Source organism: Sciurus carolinensis, chromosome 3 (genome assembly GCF_902686445.1).
Source record: "Sciurus carolinensis chromosome 3, mSciCar1.2, whole genome shotgun sequence".
NCBI lineage: Eukaryota > Metazoa > Chordata > Mammalia > Rodentia > Sciuridae > Sciurus > Sciurus carolinensis.
Genome location: NC_062215.1, coordinates 26,612,983 through 26,629,466, shown reverse-complemented (window position 1 = coordinate 26,629,466; position 16,484 = coordinate 26,612,983). Strand labels below are relative to the sequence as shown.

Below are 16,484 nucleotides of genomic sequence, written 5' to 3'. Positions count from 1 at the left end.
GCCCAAGTTCAAGTCCCGCCATGACCACTAGGGGTCCCCACTGGTGCACAGGCCTGATAGAGCCCAGGGTGTGCCTGCCCTGGGGCCTGCCTAGAAGGGACACCACTGGTTTTAGGGAGCCAGGCTCCTCTGTCACAGGGACAGCGAGGTTTAGAGGAGGGTGGGAGAGAGGCTCACATAACCGAGAGCACAGTCTCCCCATCCTGGCAACGCTTTTCATAGGAGTCTGTCACTAACCACCGAGTTCTGTGGACCTCAGGGCCAGGAAGAGGGACAGCAAGCCAAGCCCCCTTGCCTGCAGGTGTCTTGGGAACTGCCAGCTCCAGGCGCCTGGGGGACACCATGTCCAAGGCACTGGGGCTCTCGACCTCGGGCATTGGAGCCGGGAGCAGGATCCCAGCTGTTCAAGCTGCATGTCTCCCCTGACATTTGCGTCAGCAGTCCTGCCCTTTGACTTTTAATTCCCCCAGAGAGGAGGGTGGAGGTGATCAGGACTAATTATCTGCAATTCAATTCGACCAGCAGGTTATTGGGGTTTAGCCTGGCTTCCTGCCCGCCCACGCCCCCAGCTTTATGGCCTTGGTCTCTTTCGGAAGCTGAAGAACAGAGGGCAGGAGTGGTCCTCTTGGTCTCCTGGTGTCAGAGTGCCCCATGGGAATTTATGCTTATAAAAGTGCTTGGAGTTTCCAGATAGAGGTGTCCCCACGCTCATGCCCAACCCAGGCCCTGGGCCCTCAAGCCAGCTTCCCACTGGGCTGGGGCTTGTTGGGACATGTCCCAACGTGGGCTGGACTAGGCGAGGACTGCCAGCCTCCTGGCTGCCTTCCTGGGTTAGGGGGTGTAGGGCTCAGGAAGGGAAGAGATGGGCAGGCACCGGGGAGTCTAGGCCCCCCCCCCCAAGCCTGGGGCCCCTGACAGTGTCTGGTGTCCCTCTATATTTGGCTGCAACATTACTGACATGCCCTCTCAGAGGGGCAGCCAGCCCAAGCCCTGTCGTCTGATTCCAGGGCCTGGACTGTTCGGGAACTCTCCTTGTGGGGCCTGGGGGTAGCAGAGGTGGGGTGTAAGGGAACATTTCCTCCTGGCTTCAGGGCAAAGAGGAGCTGAGGGTGTGTGGCATAGAGAATTGGCCCTGAAACCTTTCTCAGAATTCCCTGTACAGTTACTCGAGTGTTCCTTCTGCTCAGCTTTCCTGGGGAGGCCTAGTCCGGGGCCACAGGGACTGTCTGGGCATGAACCCCAACCCCTTCTCCCTCAATTTAGAGCCCGCTCCCTGCATACTGGGTTTTACTTGAAAGCACTGTAGTTCCCCATCTTCTGGGTTTCTTAGATCACTAACATTTCCAAAAAAACAACTTGGGATCTGACACGGTTACCAGTTTTTTATTTTTATTTAGTGTCCTTTTAGTTAAGGACACTAAAAGGAAATGTCAAAGGAAGGGTGCTTTTAAATACACACACACACACACACACTGTTGAAAATGCACAGCCCAGATGAAAAGTAGCATAGACCCAGCTTTCTGAAAGCTCACTATATTGTCCTTATTCTCATTTTGTCACAGGCAGATGGGAACATGACAACAGCTGGCACTGGGCACCCCATCGCTGGACTCCTGTTCTAGGAACTTCTGGTCCCTTCCACTGCTTAGCCTGGGCCTGTTGCCAGGGCAGCCAACCCAACTGGGAGACCCTCCCCAGCATGGCTCTCCAGCCACCTCAGGCACCTTTGCCTCTTCCTAGCTCCTCCTCCCCACTCCCCCCAGTCTTTGTGGAAGGTGGTGAGGAGCCTTCTTTACAGCCTTCTCTCTGAAGAGAGCAGATTGTCCCTGCTGCAGTGCTGGCCACCTGCTGCCACCCTGAGTCTGCCCTGGAGAAGTCACAGGGCCACCACGATCCCCGAGGACTACTGCTATGGGAGGCGCCAGGTGAGGGAGGCCAGAGCAGACGCCTGCCACTTTCTGCCTTGTGATCTGAGACTAGCCCTAGAACCTCCCTCCTTAAGCTTCAGTTTCTTGTTCTATAAAATGGGTATATTAGCTCCTCATCACAGGCCAGTGTGAGGATTAAATGAGAGGATGTCTGTGAAAGTACTTCGTGAACTATAAAGCGTAGGGTAGGGGTAGCTATTATTATTATGGGAAACTAATAAACAGCTGAAGAAAGAGCAGCCCCACAGCTGATCTCAGCATCTGGGTACAAAGACAGGGTCACACCCACCCTGGGGCTGCCATCTGGGGGCCCCTCCAACCCCACAGAGGAGCAACACCAACCTGATCCGGGGAGTCAAGGAGGCCGGGGCTGGAAGAGGCCTTCTGCATGACTAGGAGTCGCCTCCAGCCCGTCCAGCCTGGTTGCTCGTGGTGGCTGCCCTCGTGGTTACTGCCTGACTGCCTCCCAGATCGTAGTGTGTGGATGTCCCTCTGGGGTGAATGGAGAGCATCGGGCCTGAGGATTCACAGAAGGCCCTTGCCTGAACATCAAGGCACTAACAGAGGAACAGCTAGTAGGAACGACCTTTCCTCGCCATGTCACCATGGGGCAGTAAGGACATGCCACCCCCTGTTGCAGGTCCAGTTGTACTGTAAAATAGGGGAAGGAGGTAAGGCTCGCTGTGAGTTTATCTGAGATCACAGGTGAAAGCCCTTGCAAGACGCTGGGTCAGAGGAAGGTGCTCTGCCTACCCCCCAGGAAGTCCCCACAAAGGGAACCAGTAGCCCTGAGAAAGCCCGCACCTGTGACCAGTCTGTCTCCCGCACCTGGAGTGGAGCCCCGGCCTCTGCCCTGGCCAGCGGCCAATGGGGCAGGTCTCTTGGCCAGCCAGGCTGTGGCTGCCCCTCCCCCCTGGCTGCAGTCAGTTGTCATGAGGTCATTGCCACCTTCCCCAGCTGGCATCCCCCTGCCCCCTCCCACCCCCGTGCTGACATCCCATTTGGCAAAAAGGTTGGAAAAGCCGCTGACGCTTCCAGACCCTGAGTTCATTGACTGGTCAGGGCCCGCAGGCCACAAGCTGACCATGTGGGCAGAGGGTTTGCAGAGTGAGGGAGAGGCCTTTCCAGGCCTCCTGCCTATGGACCCCCACCTGCCCCACCAGGACGCTCCTGCAACTTCCACCACACCCCTCCACATACACACCGGGACCTACACACCCCCACTCCACCCGCTGCCCACAGTCTCTGCACCCCTGCATAAAGAGTCCACACGCCCAGACTCCCGCCCCCTCCCGTGAGCAGCCACCTCGCCACCAAGACACCCTTCAACACACAGGCGCACGTATGTGCCCTGCTCCGTGCTCTGGGTTCTTGGCCACGCTGGCTATCACAGCCATGGCCACACCACTCCTGTGGCCACCCTGGCCTGTCCCCTTGGACCTCATTGGGTTAAGGGGACACACTGAGGCTGAGCCAGACTCGGGGAGGAGGGTCTCTGATTAGAAGGTCTCTGGACCAAAAGTGCAGGCAGCCCTGGCTGAAAGGGCTCCTCAGTCAAGCTCTTCGTTGCTCGTTGGTGGACACCAAGGCCTGAGAGAGCAATCAGTTTTTCCAAGTGCTTCAAAGTGCAAGAGAGAGAGTGACAGCATTGAGACTCCTTCCTCCTCATCGCCCCCTGCCCCACTGCCCTGCAGGGAGCCCCTCAGATGGCCCCGCCCCAAGGCTTCCTGCAGGGGACTTCCTCAGGTTGAGGCTGGGTGAGGGCTCACCTCTGTCCTGGGTGCAAGGTCATCTGAGGCAGACAGGGGAGGCCCCCACAGCAGAGCCAAGGCCTTCTGGGCTTGGGATGGTGACAATAGGCTTCTTCAGTGAATACTCAGCAGCCCAGAGCCTACTCTCCCAGTGGCCCTGAGTCTGGCCCTGCCTGCCTCAATCTCCCTCCCTGGATCTCACACATCAAGACCCTCAGCACCTGCCTGGCATGTGGCTCCAGGGTGGACTCCCTCCTTAGACTATCGACTCCATGAGGTTGGTGAGGGGTTTTCCCTGGAGCCAGGGATGGCGTCCAACAGTGTGTTGAATGAATGAACAGACCAGCCTCCCCACCCCTAGCCTCCTGTGCAAGCCTCCTCCAGACCATAACTGAGAGTTATAGTCTCTAGTGGGAAAGGCCCCCAACCAGGAGCTGGGGTCTGATGTAGATGGCCATGTGACCCCGTTCCAGTCACTTCTCCCTCGGGGCTTCAGCTGCATCTAGGGATGAGGGGCCTGCTGCTTGGGAGAAAGCAGAGTGCTGTGGTTCCAGGCACCACCCCTGTGCGAGGGCTCTGGCCACCGCTGCAGCCTCTTTCCCCCGAGCCTGGGAGAAGGCACCCTCCTGGGCAGACCCAGGCTAGGGAGCCCTAGAATGTAAATATAACTGCCACCCAGAATAGACCAGAACATTCGCAACCTGGGAAGCAAGGAAACAGAGTACTTCTTGCACCTTCCCCCCAACCACACCCCACCTCCCCCCACTCACACGTGGCTGGGTCCACCCGCCCCAGGAGCCTCTGGGCACAGACTCGGGTCAACATCCTGCTTCCTGCAGGGCCCTCCCGGGAGGCCCGGCCGGAGAGGGCACACAGAGGGGTGTTTGTTCGCAGTGGGCGGCGGGGAGAGATGCTAATCGCTGCGGATCACCGGCCCGCTGAAGGTCAGGAGGTAACGCGACCTGCGGTTATAAATAACCGCGCCTGGCGGCTGCTGAGGGCCACACGCTGGATCCGCGCCCCTCGCCGGCCCGCGGGCACGGATTGATTACTGCCCTCCCCTGCCGGCCTGCGGGAACCTGAACCCCGAGAGAGCCGAGCGCGGTGACCTTTCGGGGTGGCGCGCAAGGTCAGCCCAGGCCCCTGCTTTCCTGCCTCTGCTGGGGAGTGTGGGGCGGAGACGCTGCGATCCCACCTCGGCCGCCCCGGCACACGCCCGCCCCCGCGACTCCCCGCCGCCACCAGGAGGTGGAAGGAGAAGGGACCCAGGGACCCAGGCTGCCCTCTCTCTCCAATCCCCCTGGCCTGCTATGGCCGATGGCAGGGAGGCCGGAGTGACCCAGCCAGGGAGGGACAACCCACAGCCACACCTGGCCCTGCTTCTAGAACCCCAACTGAGGGCCTTTCTGTGATGGTGGGGTTCAGCCCAGAGGGTCCCCCGACCCCCCACTCCCCACCCCACCCCCGCATCCTCTGGCTGTCCGGAAACAGATCCCTTAGCCTGGGGCTTCGGGGGTCTCAGAGGCTTGGGAGGCCAATGTCACTGGTGGCCCCTGGAGAGGCAGCACCCCTCCCTCTCTCCCTTTGGAGAGAGCTGTACCTATAATTTTTTAAAACTTTTTTTTTTTTTTTTTTTTTGGTCCTGGAGTGGAGCACACACACTGAACAGTACACACATCCGAAGTGTCCGGCTGGGTCAGAGCCTACCCGCTGCCAACCCCAGATCGAAACGCAGCCCCCCACCGCACCAGAAGCCCGCAGGCCCCTCCCGCCGAGCACCCCGAAAGATAAGCCCTCTGCTGACTCCCAGCCCCTCCCCTCTGGCTGCTTCTGAGCTGTGCCTGCCCAGTACCTGCCCTTGGGTGTCTGGTTTCTTTTGCTCAGTATTCCGTCTGTGAGGTTCTGCTCCTCCCAGGGGAGCCAGGGGCCGCCCATCCTCCTGCGGGCAGCTTGCCCTTGGGAGACTCTCTCACCGTTTATTCACCCATTTTGCTGTTGATGGACCCTGGGGCCGGTTCCAGCTCCTGGCTCTCCTGAGGAGGCCTCTGTGCAGCTTGCGCCCTGTGTGCTGTGGGCTGGTGGAGGGCTGCTGTTTGTATTCCTAGGACAGGGACCCTGGAGCCCAGGGTGTGTGGGCTCAGCTTTGAAGATCAAGGAAGTGTTACTTTTTCATGGAACATTTCAGCAAAAGTGAATTTTCAAAGTCAACTTTTTGTTTTTCTTTAAAAAAAAAAAAATGACAGATGATCACTTTGATGATCAAATACGGAAAAGAGGGGCTGGGGCTGTGGCTCAGTGGTGGAGCGCTTGCCTAGCATGTGTGGGGCACTGGGTTCGATCCTCAGCACCACATATACATAAATGAAATGAAGGTCCATCAACAACTAAAAAATATACATATAAAAAAATACGGAAAAGATGGATATGTAAAAGAGAAAGAAAAGAAGCATCGACAGCACACACCTGTAATTCCAGCCTGAACCGAGACTGGAGGGTGGCAAGTTTGGGGCCAGCCCTGACAACTTAGTGAGACTCTGCCTCAAAATAAAAAATAGAAAAGACCGGCTATCTGGCTCAGTGGTAGAATGCCCTGGGTTCCATCCCCCGGGCTGCAAAAACTGAAAATTAAAAAATTAAAGAGCACCCAAATGAAATTGCTGTGTACTTACTAAGAATAAAAATAAAAAATAATTTTTTAAAAAAATTAAAGCGCACTACTATTTGGAGTCGACCATTCAACAGTCAGTGGAGGTGTCCTCAGAGCCTCCTGTGTGTCAGGTCCTGGGCAGGAGAGACCCAGTTCCTCCTGCAGGCAGCCTGGGTCTGTGCCACGTCAGCAGGGGCTCCACCCAGGGAAAGACCTGTGCACCTTCTGTGACCTCCGTCAGCCCCCCCTCGCCCACCACGGCTGCCATCTGCATCCAAGCGGAGGCCAGAGAGCCTGCCAGCCAGGCCTTGTCCAGCCAGGCTAATACCCGAGGACTCAAAGCAGCACAGCTCACTGCAGCCAAGCCAGGAGAGGGCTGGGCAAGGAGCAGGGCTGGGCAGTGGGCACCCGGGCGGGGCAGGCGTCAGCAGCTGGTCCCAAGGGCCGCTCTCAGGAGGAGGGGAGTCTAGGCTGAGAGGCCAGAGTGCACTGGACTTTGGGTTTCCTCCCAAGGGCCACTGGAGGGGGTTAAACCTGGGAGTGAGCAGACCAATCTGCTTCTAGCAAGATCACTCTGGATCCCGATGGAAACTCTTGGTGACAAAGGCAAAGGGCAGAGACCTTTGGAGACCCAGAGCTGATAAGCGAGGGCAGTGCTGGGAGGTGTGCCCCTTGCAGAGGGCGCGGGGGAGGGCGTGGTGGGGTCGCGGATTTGGCGGGGTGGTGATTAGCTCCTTGAGGTTTGGTGGACTTCCTTCCGTCTTTAGCATGCTTGGTTCCGCTTGGGTCTGGTCACTTCTGGGAGGCAAGTTGGTTGGACCTGAGGAGAACAGGCTGAGCCAGTTGTGGGCAACTCCAAGTGAGAATTCCGCTCATTCATTTCACAAGTGTTAATGGAGCACCCACCTGTCTGGAGGTTGTCCTAACACTGGGGACATTTTGATCTGAGTTACAAAGGCCTGGTCCTTGTGGAGCTTATATTCTAATGGGGAAGACTTAGATAAGTGTAAAATGGTGGTAAATGCTGAGGATTAGGCTGGGTGGAGGGGGTCAGCATGGCAGCAGCAGAGGGGAGTCTATTTCAGATAGGGTGGTCAGGAAAGGCTTCTCTGAAGAGGGCACTTCTGAGCTGAGGCCTGGAGAAGTGAGGTAATAAGGCTCTTGAGGCAGGGGCGGGGGGGGAAATCAGCCAGGTAGAGGGCACAGCGAGTGCAAAGGCCCTGAGGCAGGTGCACACAGATGTCTGAGAAGCAACAGAGGCCAATGTGGGCAGACCGCAGTGCAGACTGGGAAACAGAGCAAAGACCAAGCAGGGCCGACATGAGGGATTGAGAAGGCAAGGCCTGATCTCGTTTTGGTTTTGGAAGGATCACTTTGTCTGCTCTGAGAGCAGACTTGCGTGAGGTGGGGACTCCAGTCAGGGGAAAAGCAGAGGCCTGACCGTCAGCACGGTTAGAAGTGGCCTAATTCCATGCAGATTGTGACGGCGGCATCCATAGCATTTGTGGATGGACTAGATGTGGCCTGTGAGAGAGAGCAGGGCCCTGCTGACAGACACCCCTTCACCACGCTGTGGAGTGTCCCAGGCCGCCATCCTCCTCCTACCCTCCCTCGTCTCTGGGTGTCTCCCCGCTGCCTTGTCCTCCCTCTTCTTATCTCCTATCCCCTGTCCTCCCTCCGCCTTTCCCTTCTCACTCCTCTCCTTCCCCCCAGGCCCCTCCTCCCCTCCCCCATCTCTTCTGTTTCAGGAGTCCAGTGACCTCATGCTGTCACCTCCGCAGGACAGAGATGCCGCCCTTGAGGACGGCAGCAGCAGGGCCCAGAGGCTGGGAGCTAAGGAGAAGGTAGATGTGGCTCCCAGGACCCACCCTGGTGCGCGCCTCCCCTGGCGGGAAGCCCAGTCTTCTCTGGGGCCTTTCCAGCCCTGAGCCCCAGAGGTTCATGGGAAATCCCGGTACTGCATAAAGCAAAGCTGAGGGCTCTTGGGACCAGTGCCCTCATGTAGCCCCGGCTCCACTTGTTGGGCTTTGGGGCCAGGAGTTCTCAAAGCCTCCTCCCTGCCCTGGTGGCAGAGGTCTGGCTCCTTGACCCTGTGCTGGATTCAGGCTGAGCAGCATCAGCGCACGCAGGCCTGAGTCCATGGCCAAGGGCCAGGCTGGGAGGCCCAGTCAGCATCCCCACCTGGATGAGTGGTGGGTGTCTCCAGGACGTGAGCTCCAGAAACCCTCTCCAAACCTGCCTCTCCTCCAGTCTTCTCCCAACTCACGACGACCTCTTTCCAGATGCTCAGGCAGTGCCCTCCGCATCCCTGACCTGTCACTCACCCAACACCCCATCTGTCAGGAAGTGCTGTCAGCTCTGCCTGTAGAACGTGTTCAGCATCTGAGCCCCTCGCCCCCCCACCCCCACCGGATCCGAGCCAACATCATCACTCACTGGATTCATACAGTAGCATCTGCCCTGACTCTTCATTCTGTTCCTAGCACAATAGCCAGAGGGATTTTATTGAAAAGTGACTCAGATAATGTTGCTTATCTGCTTCCCCTGTCAACCTGAGGAAGAGCCCAAGTCCTTCATGATGGCCTCTATACCGTCTGCACCTCCCCCACCTCTCCCGCATCATCTCCTGCCACAGCTCACTTGGCTGCAGCTACTCTAGCCTCCTTGTTCTTGATCACACAATGCATGTGTCTGCCTCAGGGCCTTTGCACTTGCAGTTCCCTCTTCCTAAATCCCCTCCCCCACATCTCCGTGATTTGCTCCTCACTTTCTTCAGATCTTCATTCGCATATTACCCTCTCAGACAAGCCTTTGCCGACCACCATGTTAAAAACCAAAAGCTCACATTTTGTACCCAGGTCTGGATTTCTTATACTGTTCTCCAGTAAAAGGATCCACAGGTCCTTGGAGGAAATGACTGGAGCAAGAACAACCCTAGAGGAGCCTGGAGCATCCTGTAATGCCAGCAAGTCAGGAAGAGCTTTTAAAAAAAGAGCCACATCAACAAGGGTACAGTCAGGGGAGCAGAGGAGTCACCCGCCACAAGCTGGAACAATTCAGCAACAACGTAAATATTGAATGATAACCCAAATGTAAAGCAGATATTCAGGAGTTTATGACAAATAAGTGATCGCATAAACAAATAAATGAGGGAGAAGACAATTCTTCCAGGCAGAAGAATTTCTAATAATTTATGCAGATACTTCACCCTAAATGGGGGGTGGGAAGTATGACTCCCAGCCCTGAAACAGCGTGGACGGCACCCAGTGACTTGGCTCCAGACCATGCAGGCTGGAAGGGCCAGGGGAAGGGACCCTGCGTGGAGAAAATTGGCAGATGCTTATTACCTCAGTCAGGTATCCAAGGTCAACATCACCCACGTTGGGAGTGTGGACCTTTGGTAAGGTGGAAATGGTGACCTGGTTCCCCAAACCCATAGCCCCAGCAAAATCATGACAAAGCATGAGGCAAATTCTGATGCACGTCTATCTGACCAGCACCCCTCAAAACTGCCAGGGTCATCAAAAACAAGGAAAGTCAGAACTGTCCCAGCCAAAGAGAGCCACCAGAGAAAATGATGAAACGGAATGTGATATCCTAGAGGACATCCTGAAACAGAAGAGGGAGTTAACTAAACTCAGGGAGTCTGAAAAACTAGACGTCCGTTAACAATAATGGATCTGGATTGCTTTGGCCACCACAGCAGATGTACCTTACTAATGTCCGATGGCAATAATAGGAAAACTGAGTGCAGGAGGAGAGGTTTGGGGGAAGTCCGGGTACAGAGTTCTTAATTTTTCTGCAAAACTGAAACTGCCCTAAAAAAATACATTTTATTTAAAAATTACATCCCCATTGGGTGCAGTGGTACACACCTGTAATCCCAGCAATTTGAGAGGCTGGGGCAGGAGGATTATAAGTTTGAGGCCAGCCTCAGCAACTTGGCAGTAACCCTGTCTCACAATAAAAATAAAAAATAAAAAAGAGCTGGCGATGTAGTTCAGTGCTTAAGTGCTCCTGGGTTCAGTCGCCAGCACCAAAAAATAAATTAAATCCCCCTCCACCAGCCATATCTCCCTTTCCCTGTCTTTTCTCATCACCACTTAAAGTACTATATATATTTTTTAAAAATATTTTAGATGTTGATAGACCTTTATTTTATTCATTTATTTATATATGTGGTGCTGAGGATTGAACCCAGTGCCTCACACATGCTAGGCAAGCACTCTACCACTGAGCTACAACCCCAGTGCACCCACTTTATATTGAACTGGTGTATTTTATTACATGTTAACTCTCTGGAATATAAGCTCGCGGGGTCAGGGGAGCAGCTTGGTGGTGCAGGCTGGCCTAGAACTCAAGCTCCCTAAAGGTTTCTGTTTCTTTGACTGCCGTATCTCTAGCACCTAGAATAGGTAACAGGTGCTCACAAAATATTTGTTGAACGATAAATTTCCGAAGATAGTCACTGTTAGTTTTTCCAGTTTCCCCCTCTGCTTAAATACACTTATTATTGTTTTAAAACAAACACACATACGGTGTTCTGCTTATCTGTTCTCTTCGCTTAATAGCTCCTAATTATTTTTCCTTGTTATTCTTTTACAACATCATTTTTCTAATCCCTGCTGGTGTTTGAGGCCCAACCACGGGTTGTGATTCAGGAGGCAAAGGCTTTGGGGGCCCCTGGCATTCTGCTGGCTCTGCCACACTGCCACATGGGCAGGAGGATGGAGAGACTGCCAAGGCCAGGCCGAGCCCTCTGACATCAGATCCCTGGGCACTAGATCCTGCCTGGTGAACCGGGTGCGTCAGAACCCAGGGATTAAATAGCTTTTGAAATTCACCAGCTTGTCCTCGACCAGCCAGAGGGCCAGGACACACGCCCAGCCCTTCTGTCAGCCCAGGCAGAGTGGCAAAGACTTAGTGTGCAAGCATCCAGGGCAGCAGGGAGAGACCTCCGGAGGTTGGCCACAGCCCGAAGGGTCTTGGACCAAGGGACTCTGGAGAGCTGAGCTCCTGAGAGGGGGCATCAGACCTTCTCTCCAAATGCCTGAGTCGGGGGTTGGTTCATCTGACCTGGTTGTGAGGTTTTGCAGTGCTGGGGGCGAAACCCAGGTCCTGTGCCTGCCTCCAGCCCCGCAGCTGTTTTGCTGGCGGGAAGCGGGTGGTGGAGGGAAAGCCACAGGGTTTGTGTGGTAGGGGGAGTCCTTTGCTCTTACAGGCCATCTGCTTTCAAATCCAACTGCGTGTCCTCCTTCCTGGTTAGCAATACAGAGCCACCCAGACTCTGCTAGACATACGAGTGCTAAAGATAAAAATACTCGAAGGACATATGCCTTCTGTGAACCACTCCATGGGCTTCGGGAGTCCTTGGGCTCTCCTCTACACCACGATTCCACTGCCACCGCAGGCCCCTGGACGGAGGGACTGTCATGGCCTCGGACTAGCTATGCGTGTGAGAATGGCCTGCCCCTGCCATCACCTGACGCAGGCCGCCGTGTGAATGTGTCCCTGGGCGTGCGGTGTGCGTGTCTGCCTGCTTGTGCTCGTGTGTGCGGTCGCGCGTGCCTCCGTGCGTGCGTTGACGTGTTTTGAGTCCTTGCCGTCTTGGGGGCTGGACTGCATGGGCGCGTGGGCTAGCGTGGGTGCGTGCGTGAGTGTGCGCATGGGCGTGCACTTCTGTTTCTGGGTGGCGAGTGGCTTGTACCTGAGGGTTCCTGGAGGAGCCGCGTGGGCGCTCCACGGGTGCGTTTGTGAGCATTCCGCGTGAGCACATGCCTGTGAGCAGGTGTGTGCATGTGTGTGTCCTCAGGTACGTGCCCAGAGTCCAGCTCTGAGAAAAGAGATCAGCCCCGCCCATCTGCCCCAGCAGCTGCCACCCCAGCCCCCACGCGTCCCCTTGGCGGGACTGCTTGATGTTTTCATCTCACAGGTGAGTTGACCTCTCCTTTTCTCACGACTTTTTCTACACACTCATTCTCATCTGAAGTTTTCTCAGACTGTGCCTGTGACAGTCCTCCCCCTCTGTGCCTGAGTCCCGCCTCCACGAGCTCATTGTTTTGCAGCTCCCTAGCCCCAGGAGTTGCTCTGGAAGCAGAGCTCCCGAGTCGGTGTATTTTTGGTAAAGCTGCAGTTGACACTCCACAGAGAGACGCCATGTACCCGAGCATGCTAAAGGTCCTGAGAAGTGCTGAAGTAAAGAAACCCAGTGACATTAGGTCAACACCAGAATTCCTGCAATTAATTATTCCATGTTGGTACCCAAACTGAAATAACACCTTGATGGGATCAGGGTTCCTCCATGTACATGTGGGAAAGTCTGTGGGGCGGTGGGAGATGGCCATGACAAGTGGCCTCCTTGCTGCTTCTCCAGCAATTGTGTGCCTGCTTCTCAATGTCTGGTTGATTGGGGCTGGGCAGACAGGCTGGGCTTCTCAGGAGCTGGGAGCCCTGTGGTTTGGGAAGCCGGAATTGGCCCGCTGCATCTGGGGCCTGCAGGGAAGCCGTGCAGCAGGTCAGGAGCCCTTCCCCAAAGTGGCTGAGGCCTCAGAGTAGTCCCCGCCTCCAATGGGGGCTGGGTGGCATGGAGGCTCCTCCCATTGGCCCTAGCCAGGCTGTCAGGGCAGACACACCTGATGCATGAAGCTCAGGGAGGAACCTCTTTCCAAGACCCAGAGCTGCAGGTGTAATGGAGACTGACCCATTTGAGTGGCATTCCAGCCCCACCCAGACTGGAGACTCTGCCCCTCAGCCTTTGCCCTGCAAGACCAGGCATCATCCCTAGGTCATCTTCAGCAGCCTCTTGGTGGTCAGACATCTTGAAGCCCCAGTATGGGGTGGGGGTTGTGAGGGTAGCAGGTGCTTTCTTGTGGGTCCCACTCCTGATCTGACCTCTGCTTCCAGAGAATAAGGTAGTCGGGGGAGCTCTCTGCTTCCTCTTTTCCCATAACATTAAAGAAAAAATATCTTGAAAATTATGCATATAATACACGAATACAATCTCCTTGTATGATCCAAAAAATGCAGAAGCAGAGTAACAAATGTCTTTCACCCTCCTCACCAGTCCCCACCCCTTGGGATCCCTGCTGGGATAGGGATCCTAGAAGTCACATGTTCACAATTCAGTGTATCCCTTCATTTCCACTTCCATTTTTTGTAGATTAAAAAAAAAAAAAAAAAAAAAAAGCAAAAACCACAAGTGGAACCATATCCTGTATATTCCCGTGGCTTGCTTTTTGAAAAGAATTTAAACTATCTGATCCACATCACTACATCTTGATCTACCCCCATTTTAAAAATCAGCTACACAATATTCCAAGAAGTCCGTGTTCCCCTCCATTTGATGACTCCCCTGTTGAAACGCGTTGTTTCCCCTTTTTTGCTATTCCTGAATGCACAATGGTGCAATAACATCTCTCGGCAGATCTCTGGGGCACACATGCTTGAAAGATGGATTCCTGCGCGTGGCATCCTCGGCAATCTGCCAGAAAAGACAAGACCAAGGGAGGAGGCTGAGGATCTGAGAGGATAGGTTGAGGTTAGAACGTACCCCACATTTTCGGGGGCCCCAGGCCCTCCCTTGTCCGCCCCCACTCGTGCCTCGGGGCTCTGAGGCCTGCTAGGCCCTGGCCGGCCGCCGCCTCGCCTGCGCCCCCGCGGCTGCTGAGCTGCCCGCGCCTGGGAGGAACCAAAAAAAGCCTGCGCGTGGTGCGCGCGCGAGCAGCGCGGGGCCCGGCGCTGCCGTTTTTAGTGTGCCTGGAGCCCAGAATATAGACTTCATCCCCCCCAGGAAACGCGGCCATAATATTTTTGGTTGCATAAGCAAACGAAATTAGAAATCTGGAACGCGTTCAAGACCTTTAGATGCGAGCGCCGGGGACCAGCGGAGAGACAGATGGGGATTAGGCGAGTTGAGCATCAGGAGAATAATTTCCTCTTTTAATTTGGGTTCCATCGACAAGTAAAACAGCTTTAGCGGCCGGGTTACGTAACCGGCGCCAGCCCGGGGTCTGATAAGCGGCCGCCGCGAGCCGGTCGGGCCCTCGGGCCTCTGCGCTGCCTGGCCGGGCGGGAGGGCTGGGGCGGGCCTTGCCTGCGGGCGCCCAGCGCGTCAGCCGCCCCGGGGCTGTTAAGCAGGGCTATTGTTAGCTCTGCTCAACACAGCAGCTCGCGGAGCTCAAATGAGTTGGCCCGGGCCACACAGCTTGCAATTTGCAGTCAGGATTTGAACTCGTCTTGCTCGGATGAGGTTCTCCACTTCACTGCACAGGAAAAGTGTCCTCCCGCGCTGCAATTCCGTGCAGCGCAGAACAACGCCTGAGGGTGTCCCTTGGGAGATTGTACGAAATAATCAAACGTTGGAAGCTACCAAAATGTTTGGCAGTGTAGCGAATGGTCAAATGGATTCTGAGAGCCTTCATGCTATGGCGCGCTACAGCGCAGCAAACGGGGAGGAGGATTGGAAGATGGAAAGATACGCCAGGAGTAGAATTCAGTGACAAAGAGCAAGTTACAGGATGGTAGGAATAGTGACATCTCACTTATGGTAAAAGAAAAAAACAATACCTGCCTCCCCAGGAACGCTGTATCTCTTTCCCCATCTGCAATGTTCCTGAAAGGAGATGCTGTAGAAAAGGCATTGGTCCCTGAACTGGTGGGTGAAGGTGTCTGTCACCTCTGAAGGGAGGCAGGGTGTAAAGGAGTGTCACTGGAAATTTTATGTTGTCCCCTGCCTACTTCTGTACATCTTTGTTTCTCGTATGAGAATGTACTGTGTGTACTTGAATCTGTAAGAAGCAAACCTTCAAAGATAAAGAAGGCTGGGGGCCTGCAGCTTTGCAGCCTGAGGCTGGACTTTGCTTCCCCTACCTTTTCAGTCCTGAGTAGGAATTAGGCAGGTGCCTAAAGTTAGAGCAGCAGGTGTGTGTGGTGGGGGTGGGGAGGATCTCAGAGCCAAGTGGCCCAGTACCCTGGCATCCGGATAAGGACAGGAGAGGGATTGTCCCAGCACTTCACATCAGCAGGCACAGAGGCTGTGCTTTGTTAGCTCTTCCACCCCCAGGCCACTCCACCCTGCCAGTCCAGAAGAGTGCTGGGGTCCAGTCACAGCGGCAGGGAGGCAGGAAGGAAAGAACTAGGTATTCATGGGTTGGGGGACAAGGTCACTGGGGAGCAATTTGGCATCAGTTCAACCACCCATCCTGTGTCCCAGGCACTGGTGGTTTTGAAGAATGTCTGCAAATTCTTGACACGCTTCCCATTGAGAGAAGGGATCTCTGTCCCCTTCCCTTCCAATCTGGGTTGACCTTAGCAACTCCGCGGTCACCCATAGAATGTAGTGGAAGCGACACTGCCTGACTTCCAAGCCTGGATCTTACAAGGCCAGGCAACTCTCCCGTGGCTCTCTTGCCGTGGGTGGGGGCAGGGACAGGCGACGTGACAAGTCTGATTACCCTGAGATTGCCTTACTGGAGAAGCCATGTGCAGCACTTAGGTGGCAGGCCCAGCTGATTCCAGCCAATTGTCAGCATCCCCTGAAGCTATGTGCGTGCCCTGTCTCCTGCATCCAGTCATTGAGTGACAGCAGCCAGTGGGAGACCCCCAAGTGAGAATTACTTGACTAAGAGTTTCCCAAATTCCAGATCCAGAAAACTCCGAGTGAAATAAAATAGTTCTTTCAAGCTGCAAATGACGGAGTGTTTGTTACAAAGCAACAGTATCTGTAAAGGGGGTTTCCCTGGGCCAGGCGCTGCACACGGAGGGGTACAACAATGAATAAGCACGGTCTCTGCCCCCAATAAACGAATAGTTTAATGGAGAAGCCAGACACAGAAGCAGATAATTATAAAATAACGTGGTAAGCACAACGACAGAGTCACGCACAGGTAATATGGGAGCAGGACTGAGGAGTCTGTAATCTAGGCTGGGTGCGGTCTGAAACGTTTTCCTGGAGCAGGTGACATTGAACTGGCTTTGAATGGTGAGTAAAGGTTGACTCGGTAAAGAGGTAATGGGAGGTAGGAAAGGCATCCAGACAGGAGTAAGCCCCGGAGGCAAGAGCAGGTGATGTGGACCAGGAGACCGTGAAGGAGAAGACAGCCGGAGGGGAGGCTGGGAGTGGCAGGGCCCCAGGTCCCAGGAGCCTTGAGGACCGGCCAG

The 16,484-nt window shown here is 55.1% G+C and overlaps 1 long non-coding RNA gene across 1 annotated transcript; it reads right to left on the bottom strand.

The window, feature by feature from the left end:
- Positions 1–13,525: 13,525 nt before the first annotated feature.
- Positions 13,526–14,575, bottom strand: LOC124978848 (uncharacterized). Its single transcript, XR_007107565.1, has 2 exons — positions 14,184–14,575; positions 13,526–13,806 (listed from the first exon to the last, which is right to left on the bottom strand). It is a non-coding gene; the product is annotated as an uncharacterized LOC124978848 (long non-coding RNA).
- Positions 14,576–16,484: the final 1,909 nt, after the last annotated feature.